Genomic DNA, 12,615 nt, shown 5'->3' with positions numbered 1-12,615 from the left:
GTGCACAGGTTTGATGAGTGTTTAAATGCCTGCATTTTAGTAAAACAGGAGCTTAAATTGACAGTAATGTGAGGAATAGCATAATTTATAATGAACTTGAAAGGCAGTAGGACTCACTGCTGCTCAAGCTAATCAAGGGACTATCAAATCAAGGTTTTAACATGAGCTTAAATATATGTGGCAGGAAGGTTGTTCTCGCGGGCTTCTGTCTGTCAGATCTTAACACTCAGCCTGTCAGAGTGCAACATGGCCGTGTCACTTTTAACCAAGATGTCACATATATTGTGAGAAACAACCTGCTTTGTGTTTTCTTCTGTAGGATTTTACTGGGAAGAGCAAATGTAAAAGGAATTTTTTTTTAACACTGCATTTTTATTTTGCAGATTCTCAGGCTGATGGAGTGAGTGACGGAGTGGGTTGCCAACTATAGTGACTCCACTCAGCGTGCGGGATGGCTGCGGGGAATATATTCAGACATGCCCAGAGAAGCCTGCCCAGGGGGAAACACATACCTTTGAGGTTTAAATCAGGTGTGTGAAGAATGCTGGAAACATGACTTCTTGGATTGGATTTTGTTTTGTTTTGGTTTGGCTTTTGCGTTTATGCGTTTCAAGGAAAGTAGAAGGTTGGTGGCTTTTGGCTCTTCTTCCAACTCTTTTCGTGCCATAAAATACACCCCAAAGTTTAACATACTCTTTCTCCTAGGGTTTGATCTGCTGTACTCCGCTGCTTGAAAGGGTCATCCTCTATTTTGTCAAAACTTTAGGTCTTAAAGGCATGATGTGGTTTTTCATAAGCAAAAGGGGTGTTGATTTGGGAGATATTTTTAAATTGGGGATTGAAGTTTACCGATTTGTCTTTTACCATTTGTCTATTTCCTTAGAAGAAAAATAAGCGCTATTTGTAATCCACGAGTTAGCTACAACATACCTGAGAAATCAGATTCAAATTATCTTTAAAAGTATGTGTTCACGTTATCTTTAAAAAGTTGTTAAATGGCTCAGAAATATCAAGCAAATGTAACATTTTTTAGAAAATACAACCCACGTTTTCTTGCAGGATGAATTTGCGCTTAATAGCCTCTGTTTAATTCACTCAGAAACTACACGATTCTTGTTGCTATATTTTGTTAGAAAGGAAGGAGAGGCTGTTTCTACAGGTGTCATAGAAAAATCAATACTGAGCCACGGATTATTGGATCCCATAGAACCATGGAGACTTGGCAGTGAAATTCTTCCAAAGGTGAGTAGGGGCATTGATTTTCCTTCTCATGCCTGAAGAAATATGACACAAGGAACGGAGGCTAAATTTAGATTGGAAACAAGTCTGATCTGAAACTATGCCTTTAAAAAAGTTAGTGACAATTTTTTTCCTCAAAAAAAAAAAAAATGAGGAAATGGAATGAGAAATTGAGCTTATAAGATTTTTCTCATATATTTTTCTTAGCTTTACTTTTTTTCTTTATTCCTTTGAATAAAGGAATATTTTTTGAAATACAATCTGACTATTGAAAACTTTTGAAAACAATCTATTTAACCAACATTTTACCTGTAATTAAAATACAGTGATTTCCTTGTACAATATAAAACAGCCTCGCTCTTAAACCCGTAAGCAGGCGTGCAGTAGTCCTTCAGCTTCTAAGAAAAAGCCTATTATTTACACAGTCTTACTTAAAAATATGGGCTCATTGCTAATCTTCCTTATTTGAACTGTGTATTTTTCCAGCTAATTTGTGCTATAATTTTTAGACACTTACTTGCTTACTTGTTTACTTATTTCACAGTTTCTCCTAGATTTCGAAAAGTTGAAAAGCTATACATAACACATTGGTTGTTTTACAGCATTGCTTAGCATTCCATCCATGCAGGCAGACGGTGTTCCTAGGTTTGGAAGTATAAATCCCAGGGGAAGTGAGCTGAAGAACATTTCATGCATCACTCATCCTATTATGAGCCCTGTGCTGTTCCATCTCTCTACAAGGTAAGAGATTTATTGTGAGCTGGCTTCCGCCAGTAGAAAATGACATATGCTAATGTCATGCTTCCAAGTGTATGTTTTTGGAACTCATAATGGCGAGTCTAGCAATTATTTTATAAGCTAAAGAATAATTGGAAAATTTAGGTTACTCATATACTCTTTATTATGCTCATTTATCCCCAGGTAGCATTTGGTTGCTCTATCCTGGGGCCCACATTCTGTAGTATTGTCTTTTCCTCATGTGAAGTGGGGTGGTAAATTGGTCATTTTTATAATGAATTTGAGAGAGTAGATGATCAAGGAAGGTAATTCGGGTCTTAAAGGAGAAAATTGCCAAATTACCACTTGACTACATCTGGGGGTAGATATAATTTAAATTTTAATACTTTGTGAGATCAAAAACTGATTATAAGAAAGTTAAAATATAAAATGCTAGCAAGTTCATGGTAATGTATAGAATTACCTTAATAGGAAGTGTTTCTTTCTGTTGTCCAGTAGAAAATTCTTCATTCTTTTTTTTCCTTTTCCTGAACTTTCAGACTGGCCAAAACAACAAGAAAAATTGTTTGTAGTTTGTATTCTGCCTTTGGATCACCTAATTAATAGCCTGACTCTGACTACCCAGAAAGACAAGGTTGTGTAGGAAGAACTATTAGAAGGCTGCTGCTGCTTTATTAATAAAATCGCAGGGAAAATGCGACATTCTGGATGTCCCATCAGAGAAGGTAAGAGTTTATCATGTCTCCTAAAATGAGATTACATTTGATTTTATTTAGCATTATCCCGGCCCCAAGAAAGTTTGCGATCGTCAATTTGACATAGAAATCTGTAACATAAAGCCTTATATACATTGTCTAAACTGTGACCAGTTTGAGGCACTGAAAACTAAGCTATTTAATAAGGTATTTTATTTATGTGTGAATTACATTATTGTTACTGTTTTTCTATCCTTCTCAGCTTGGAAAATTGTAACTCAGTATATCAGATGACATACTTAAATAAAAATAAATTACAAATATTATCATTCTTCTGGGGGGAAAAGGCATACTATTTTCTAACCTTTGGGGAGGTTTAACTTTTGATATGTGAATTCTTAAATGTGAACAAACTGAAGACAATGGCATACTTGGAAGTATTCTAGAGCTAAAATGGGAAATAAAGATTTCGTGGTAAGTGCCAGCCTTGTGTTTACTGTAGTAATGCCTTAACATCTGCCTCAGAAGGAAAAAAGTACAAAAGACAATGGAGATATGATGGAGGAGCTGGACATATGAAAAGTTCCAGGTGCCTGTAGATACACAAATATCTAGTCCTCTTTACTTGGTACCTGTCCTGTAATCCATCAAAGTGGCCGGGTGCTTGCTTTCTAGTTCAAAAATATTAGTGTTTTCAACATCATCGCCCATTCTGTTTATACCAAAATCCCCTTCAATACATAACGTGTATCTTATCCACGTCTGAGCAACATGACTATAGACATTCTCTCTTTGGGTTAAGCACATGGTATGACTTTTCCTAAAACGTTGCAAAGATGAATTTCCACTAGATAATTTGTAGTTTGTAAAATATCATGAAATTTTCAGGGGAAAAGTGGCAATTAATGGAAGCATAATTATCTTCAATATGAAAATAGTCTGGGATGCTAACTTTGGCAAGCACAATGTCTTTGACTCATTATCATTTTCTTTGCTTGCTTTGTTGTCATTCTTGGGTTCTTTCTGAATCCATCTCTCTTTTGTTCCCCTTCATCTTGTCTATTGTATTCCTGTTGGCAGTTAAAGAACAGAAACAGAGCAATAAGACTGCATGGCTACATTTTTCCAGTGCCACCAACTGGGAGTTAAACTGACTAACATTTTGAAAGCCCAGCCCATTTCCTTCACAGCAGGCCGGGCAGGTAAAAGCATTTCCGTAGTAAAGTACGCTCTTTGTAATTCTTTAGGTTCTTCTGGTCTAAATTTTCTTGTTTGCCAGTTGAGGGGAGAGACAAAAAGGAGATTGGGGACCAAATGCCTGGGGTATGTAATCAAATTCCCAGCAATTCCTGATTATAGGATGCAGAAATTTCACTTACGAGGATTAACTATGGTGGATTTTGTCCACCCAAATGGGTGTCCCCCTCTATACAGTATGTTATTGGGCTGCTTCCTACCACTGCCTAAATACGATGCAGTGGGAGAATTCCAAATAGCTTTAATAGTGACTCCTGGGTTAGCAAAAACTAAATGTGCAGGGTGAAAATCCCCATAAAACATAGGTCTATGTGAAGTTGTCAAAGGGTTCGTGTTGCGTGTTATTGTTTGCTTCTAGAGGAGCAAGAACTTGAGAATTGATTTTACTTTGTTCTGTTAATTTGATTACTATTTCCTAAGTGGTACGTACACACCTCCTCAAATATTTTATGAAGCACGCTTGACCAAGCAGATATCCTAAAGCACATCACTGGATTGATCCTTGACCTTTTGACCTGTCGCTCTGCCGCATCGGTAGCCTTTTTCTCATGTGCTCACAGATGAGAGCTTAGGGAGCTGACAGAGTGAGGAGAGGCATCCGCCTTCTGTCTAAGCGGCAGCGGACTGGAGTTGTCTCGTTGGAGGGGATTTCCTTGCGCGTGGTGAAATTGGGATGAATATTATCAATTTGCATTTGTACTGAATATATGCTTAAGGAAGCTGTAGAGCACTATACAAGAGTGGTCTAGGAGGGATGAACGCCATGTACATGTAAGGTGGGAAGACTCAAGTTCTGAGATGTGTTAGATTATTGTGATACTGTCATAGCTCATTTTATGAATAAATCGGCATGCTCCCCAGCTGGTGCCCACGTGCCTTATATTGAACTAAATCTTACAGAGTTAGAGCCTGTATGTGCACCATCTTACCATGGAGGAGAACCCTGGTTTGTTTTATGTTCTATGACTGTCCTGTGGATATTTCTTATCAGAAGTTAATAAAAGGTACAGAGGAAAAATTAAATAACTTTATCATTGAAATTTTAGAAAAAAAAACAAAAACAGAAAAAGAATGATGAAAGGCCATGGATGCCTGCACCATGACCGTACCTGGAATCTTTTCAAGAGTATGAGGTCCCTTTGAGTTTAGCAGTTAGACAAATTCTTTAGCCAATTTGGCTTCACCTTGACAAAGTTTCCTATTTATAAATGTCTCTTGGGGTCCATGAGGAATCTCAGATACTAATTTATTTTGTAAAGAAGTGTTCAGGACCAGTAAGTTCAACATATTTCAAAGTTACCATGTACTTTCCTTGACGAAAGTGACGGTGCCATGGATATGGCCATAGCCTTCCAGGCACTCAAAACAACTAACCTCCACTGCACTTTGGGGCACTAAATGGCCTTCTGGATGTCCAATAGCATGAGGTCTCACGTTTGTTTACTTGGTGCGTTCTGGTTTCCAAACTCTTTCCCAGGATAGTCATGGTAGGGGGCAAAGGGAAAAAGGGTAGGGGATAATGTGTGTGTGTGTGTTTCTTTTCTAATTTGTAAAATGGAAAAATGCTGGAGAATAAAATGCCCTTCTTTTGTTTATCATTCAAATAATTGCATGAGATGTGAATCATAGTGTAATGGTCCTGGTGAGGGATGAGGGAAGGAGGTGGTTACCCTTCAGCAACTATGGTTCTCAGGGGCCTACTGTACTATCTTAATAAGCTAAAAGGAAAGACGTACCATTTCCCTCTAACACACATAAAGATAGCAGTTCTTTTAAGTGGAATCATTTTTAAATGTGAACGGCAGTGGTCCGTGGTCCGGGTTAAATACGTGCACACGCATATTTCCATGCATATACTTCTTGTACGCGGTTTTTGGCCAAGTGATAAAAATGGTGGAGGGGAAACCACAAGGACTCCCTAAGAGTCTGGGGGTGTGGGTGTTACCCTAAACAGACATCAAAGCAAGTCCATTTTTAGTTTGAAGGAATTCACTCACATTTTACATTGTTTCATTATATATCATGATTGTTTTATTAAAGAAAAGTTGTAATTTGCATACTGTTGAGTACATCTGATATTTGGGATGAGTGAGCCATGTTTGTCCTTTGGTGATTCTTTCAAAGAACATTTATTGAGCTCCTGCTATGTGCCAGGTACTGTTTCACCCCTCCCCCCCAACACTGCCGCATACCCCAGACACTCCTAGTCAAGTCTGAGAAGCACAGAATATTGATACACAGGGGTGTGAAACAGATGAACTGGCAATAGATACATGAATTGTAAATTACCGTAACTCCCTGATACTAGGCACACTTTTGCATCGAGGGATTTTAGATGATCGTTGTCAGAATTTAGCAGAAAGCCCCATCAAATCTGTAAATTTTTGTTGAACTTTAAGCAATTCCTTCATGCTTGAGAAGGTTACCTTTCTACCTTCTGTTTTTCAGAGACGTAGAAAGTTCTTCATTTCCCATTTCTACTTTGGCACGTTCTCTCTACCTAAAGATTCAACCCCCCTTCCATGTTCACTCTTGCCCTCCTTGTTTCCCATCTTTTCTGAAGATAAACTGCTGCATTTTTTCCTTGTTTGTCTAATTTTTGCGTACTTGGTCTGTGTTAAACCAGGAGATTAAAGACTCAGCGGATGGGGGCGCTGACTTCTCTGCTGCAGGGTCTGCAGCATTGATTCATGCGTGTGTGTGTCTGCGTCATACCACGAAAACGTTGCAGCTTAAGTTTAGCGCGTAAACGTAGCAGTTAACCTGGAATTGGATTGACTGGTTTGAATTCTTGCTGTACTGCTTACTCGTTGGATCAACAGTTTCTAACCTTGCTTCTTCAGCTATAAAATGAGGAAAGTAATCAGACCCATCCCCATTGGGTTGCTGTAAAGATTACATGGACTAATGAGCATAAAGCACAGTGCTTGGCGTATGGTAGGAGGTCAATCAACGTTAGCAGTGATCTTTAGTATTCCTCTTACTTATTGCATGTCTGTGCAGATAGACACATACCCCATATGCACAATTTTCCTATGTGCTACATTAGTCCAAGAATGATGGCTAATCTTAGACAACATCGTGAAAAGGCAGTATCTGCCTTCAGCGCTGCCAGCTTTGATTGAGAAGGTACATTCTGTCCTTATTCCCTTTGAATGCCCAGCGCCCTGCCTCCCTTCTTCCCTTTACTGGTAAAACCTCCTTCGAGCAAGGACCTGAAATTTATACACACAAAGGTCTAGATGATGGAGAACATTTGAGGTGTTGCCCTTGTAAAGGTCACTAACCTCTTATCAAAGATCAAATACTGAGCTGATGAGATTGCAGGCAGCCAGCAGCAGCTGGAGAAATTTATTTGACAGTGTGATCTCTCCCTTGCCTTCTGGAGATCTCCCCAGAGTGGGAATGGTTAACTGGGCCAAGGGGTGAGGTTAGTTCTGCCACTGAAGGTGCCTGCTGGGGCTCCCGTGGGGGTTGTCTGACATCCTCAAAGGCTGCCTCTCTAAGCCTGGGGCCACTCAAAAGTGTCTGTCAGCTTTTCCTTTTTTTTTTTTTTTTCTTTTCAATTGTGACTCTGGGCTTTGAATCTAGTTATGCTTTAGACCACAAGCTGAAGTCCTTTGAGCATTTTTCCTAATACTCTTCTTTATTTTCAGATATACGTCCATTCTTCTCTGTGTACCCCCCATCCATATAGTCTTTCTCGGTTGCCCGTTGTATTTCTTCCACAAAGGCCTGTATTCATGATTTAAAGTTGTTCGCACACCAAACTGTTATGCTGAGGTGTTCTCCTAGGATATTCTTTATATATATAACACTCCACTTCACCAGCCTCTCCATGCACCTATTTAAGAGTTCGAAGGGCCGAGTTCAGGTGTAAAGTATGTCTTCACCAGCAGGGTATGCTTGGAAGACCGTTGAATTTCTCAGCCTCAGTTTGTCAGTGAAGTGGGAATAAAAGGGTCTGCCACAGGGTTGGCGGAATCAAATCAGAGTGTTCTCTAAAGTCAAACGTAGTGTAGAAGCTTTTTCGTCTTCTTTTTTACGCATCGTAACTACCTCCTCAAGCAATTTTTTTAGTAGAGGGCATGCAGGGACATATTATGTTTAGTAATTTGTGAAAGAAGAGATCAAATGACCTCTCTTTGACATGTTCTCTCATTACCTGAAATCGCTCCTTCTGTGCCTTCTTCTCTCACTGTCTGTTGCCTTCTGTCAGCGAATCAGAGATGACCCAGAGGAGAGTGTTCTCAATGAAAATATAAGAAGAGAAATGTCCACTGGTAAACAAGGGCCCCCCACTGATGGGCTAGATCCACAAACCACTTCTCAAAGGATCTAGATCATTCTGTAGGTATCTGTATGTGGCATGGTCAGACTGCCATGCCCTCGGGTCACTCAGAATTTGGACTATGGCCATGGGAGACATTAACATTTTCAGAATCTTCTACACAAGTGAGAAATAAATAAAAGCTAGTATTTATTGAATAGCTACTATATGCAAGACACTTTCAATAATAATAACAGCTAACTCTGGATTTTTGCTAGACACCAAATAGGCACTGAGTTGCAGACCTTGTCCAATTATCTAATCCTTACAACAACTTTGCAGCAGTGGTATGTGTCCATTTTACAGTTGAGGAAACAGAGCTCTCTGGCACCCAACTATTGTTTTCTAGATTTCCCCAGGGACCCTGCGGTAGAGATAGCATTAGGCGCGTTTTGCACATGCTCCAGGCCAGCCTGAGCCTGCCTGCGGTGCCACACTGCCACCCTGAGTGCTCTCATTCTCAAAAATGACCTTTTTTCTCCCCTCTTAATTTACCATCTGTTGGGGGGTGATATTTTCATAAAATATAATAAAAATGAATTACTGGAAAAATAAAATTAAAAGAGACATGCAAAACACAAACTCATTTATTTTTATATTCAACAAACATGAAATTATCCAGGTTGAAACTAAAATTAAAAGTCGCATCCCCCGTTATGTGTTTTTTTAATCTCACCAGAGTTCAACAGTATATCTTAAAAATATACCCTCGCAAACTGAATTAATTTTGTACGGGATATATCTGTTACTGGAAGGCCTATCATCTCACAGCCTATAGAACCAAGAAATGTAGGCCACTATAAATTAGTTTATTTGATAATGGAGATACCACTGTGTTACAGGTATATCACTCTCTCTCCAGGGGACAGGCTCATTGTTGGGTTAATAATATTCCCGCCTGCCGCATCCAAGTGGGTTAGAGAAATGAAAAGAAGCATGATAACACAAAGCCGGCAAAGCAAACTGGTTAGTTCCCCCAGTAGCTAGAGCTCTTCTGGGCAGAGCAAGGTAGCTGAGTGGCTTCCCCTTTTCAGCATTCCTGAAAACAAATTTTAAAAAAGAATGGCCGTGAAAAACAGCAAATGCGTGTTTCCCAAGGGAGAACAGGATCGATATAGCAGGTGCCTATCTCCATATCCATCTGTAGAAGTGTCTGCAGGAAATAGATGAGAGAAAAAAGCTTAATAAACAGAAAATGTCAGAGTTGCTATTTTTGATTTGTATTTAGCAACATCATGTCTCAGATTTCAAGACAAACCTGTTTTTGCCGGATTCCTGGCCCAGCCCTCCAAGCAGATCCCTACTGTTTGGAATGCTGCATCTACATGGCGTAAGTGTTGGTTATGGTTAATCTTAGAGGATCTTTTTGCAGAAATCATCATGTTACCAGCATTAATAGTTTGTCCATATAGAACTTTCTCTCCATTCAGTGAAGGTAAAAACGACTGCAGAAAATACAGAGGATTCTTGTTTGCCCTTATAATGGAGCCCTTTGCTGACCATTACACTGGTGATCTTAGTCCCCTGAAATTCAAATGGAGCTCCATTCTTGTTCTTAAGCAGTGCCCTGACTCCGCATCTAATACATTATTCAAATTTAATATAATCATTTATACATTGATCATTCATTTATGGAGTACCCATTAAGTGCCAGGTCTTGAGATTGCTAGATCTGAGAGAAACAATTGTGGCAGCTTGGTTCTACCTTGGAAGAGTTTCCAGCCTGGTTAGGGAGGCACAGGATACAGAAATAGATTTAGAACATTGCAGCACTTGCCATAACAAAGAAACGATTGGCCTATCAATGTAGAGAAAGTGACAAACTCAAGCTATGGAATCAGAAAACGCTTCACAAAATAGGTGGCTTACAGCATAGAGCTGGAAAAAGAAATAAGAGTTTAAAATTTAGTAATGGTGGGGCACCTGGCTGGCTCAGTCAGTGGAGCATGTGACTCTTGATCTCAGGGTTGTGAGTTCAACTCCCACACTGGGCATGGAGCCTACTTTAAAAAAAATTTAGTAACAGTAAATACATTTTTGTACAGTGTGGTTTTCCTTGAACTCTATTCATTCATGACCTGTGTTCTGGGGACTCTTACTTGATGGAACTGTCTTTATGGAATATTTCATATTGTTTCTCTGCTTCTCCACATCACATTTCTTGTGTTTGGACAATAACTAAAAGTTAGAGTGCTTAAAAGCAAAATTTTATTCATGTTCGCAATGTCTCCCTACTGTCTTTGCCATACTGCCAACAGCTTCCTTCTTGTTTCACAAACTCAGCATTTTTCATGATGTTTTATTTCCCTCTTTCCCTATGATAAAATTCATCAGTAGTTAATGAGCTCCTAACTATTAAATAGGACTTTAGCCTTGCCTCAAGGATCTATGGGACAAGGCATCCCTAAGATAGCTTTGATTTTTTAAAAGAACTAAGCTATGCTACTCAATTTTAGCTATGGGAGCCTTGACAAAATGGGGGTTTTTGTTTTAGAAAATGAAAGTAAGTAAGTAATCTGCAGGGAGATTAAAAGATGTTCTTTTTTTAAAAAATATATTTATTTATTTGAGAGAGAGAGCACAAGCAAGTGTGGAAGGGCAGAGGGAGAGGGAGAAGCAGACTCACTGCTGAGCAGGGAGCCCAATGTGGTACTTCATCCCAGGACCCTGGGATCATGACCTGAGCTAAAGGCAGACACTTAACCAACTGAGCCACCCAGGCACCCCTAGAAGATGTTTAAAAACACCTTTTTCTCCTTCTTCTTCTTCTTCTTCTTCTTCTTCTTCTTCTTCTTCTTCTGTCTTCTTTCCTCTTCATTTTTTTTAGAATTCCAGGGAAAAAGAATGATACTTATAAAAAAAAAACACTTTAAAGATTAAAGATTGTAACCATGCATTGCTAACTGGCAAACTAGATATGGCCAAAAAAGAGAAAAGACAATATTGAACAGCAGGAAAAAATTGCCCAAGTGAGCCAGATAGGCTGCCTGACCACGTTTAGTTGCAAACTAAATACTGGGTGAGGCCACACAGAATTTAAGGGTCATTGGCAAGGAGTGCCACCACTATAGTCAATATCAGCTAAAGGATGATGGTAGCATACCCCCATATACAACAAGAAAGTGACAAGAGTAAATCCCAGTATCTTATTTTTGTACAAACATACATTCTATCCCCCTCCAGAATCCTGCAGCTCTGATATGAATAGAGACATCTGAACATCCAAAGAAGTTGATAGTAAGTGCTCAATAAATATCAGTTGCTGTTCATTTAAGATAGACTGACACAATTAAAACACTATTTTAAAAACCAAAACCAAAACCTTGACACCGCGCCTTCACATGTACCCGCACGGTTCTTCTAGGGACTGGAGACACTGCAGAAAATGAGAAACACTAATTCCCAATCCTGTAGCACTTATGGCTCAGACAGGGACACAGATAATCATCTAGTGTTAAGCATGTGACAACAGGGTAAGTAGAGGGCACAATGGATGTAACTAACTAGGAGAGAGGTAGCCAGGTCGTGGGATATGGCTGGGAGGTTTCCTCAGAAAGTGATGTTTCAGGTGGGAACTGGAGGATCCACTGAAGCTAGCCAGCAGTGAATAGAGGCTGAGATTGGGCAGAGTTTGGAATCCAAGGATAGGATGGAGTGGGAAAAAATGTTGAGCAAATGTGAAAGATAAGGTTGGATGTCATAATAACATAGACTTGTTGGCTAAAACCCAAGATAAAAGAATTGGAGTATAGCCCTGGGAGCTCACAGGAGTGGGAAGACCAATTACCAGGGGACAAAAGACCTGAGACCTGGTGCCAACCCATACACTTGCCACGGGTCAGCTTACATGTGTCTCTTTATCTGTTACAGTTTCCTTTCTTTCATCTGTAAAATGGTGGAAATGATATATACCTTGCCTCCCTCATAGGGTGATGTGTGGATTGTATTAGGAAAGTTCTTTGTAAGCAATAAACCATAAATGAAGATAGATTTGTTTATTGGTAATTTACATGGCTAGGGAACCCATTGGGGAAAAGTATCTCAAAATATAAATCCATTTTGGAAGATCTAGATCCAAGATTGGGAACTCAAATGAGCCACGCAAAGTCACAGTAAAATTGAAGGGGCCTCAAACAGAGCAATGATAGAGAAGAGTGGGGACTCTGTCTGGCAAACTGGAGAAAGCATGTCCTGTCCAAAAATGAAAATAATGTATTGTTATATAAGAGAACAGATCTAGCCATGCCAGGTCTTCTAATTTTAACTTCTAAGTTTTTAAAGACCTTCTAATTTTAAATCTATAAATTCAAATGTTTATGCGAAACCTAGTTGGCGACTAGTTCAAATATTCAACAA

General features: G+C 39.3%; 1 long non-coding RNA gene across 2 annotated transcripts in view; it reads left to right on the top strand.

Annotated features, from left to right (window-relative positions):
• Nucleotides 1-392: 392 nt before the first annotated feature.
• The window catches only part of LOC130544476 (uncharacterized), a 66,028-nt gene continuing 53,805 nt past the window's right edge, over nt 393-12,615 (top strand). Inside the window, exons 1-4 of one of the 2 annotated variants that reach the window (XR_008960764.1) lie at nt 393-530; nt 1,134-1,242; nt 1,842-1,980; nt 2,517-2,702. This is a non-coding gene — a long non-coding RNA (uncharacterized LOC130544476). Of the gene's footprint in view, nt 531-1,059; nt 1,243-1,841; nt 1,981-2,516; nt 2,703-12,615 lie in introns of both variants that reach the window. The other variant, XR_008960763.1, reaches the window with a different exon arrangement.

The sequence above is a fragment of the Ursus arctos genome, unplaced genomic scaffold (assembly GCF_023065955.2).
Source record: "Ursus arctos isolate Adak ecotype North America unplaced genomic scaffold, UrsArc2.0 scaffold_21, whole genome shotgun sequence".
In the NCBI taxonomy this organism is placed as follows: Eukaryota; Metazoa; Chordata; class Mammalia; order Carnivora; family Ursidae; genus Ursus; species Ursus arctos.
This window is presented reverse-complemented; position numbering and strand designations above follow the sequence as displayed.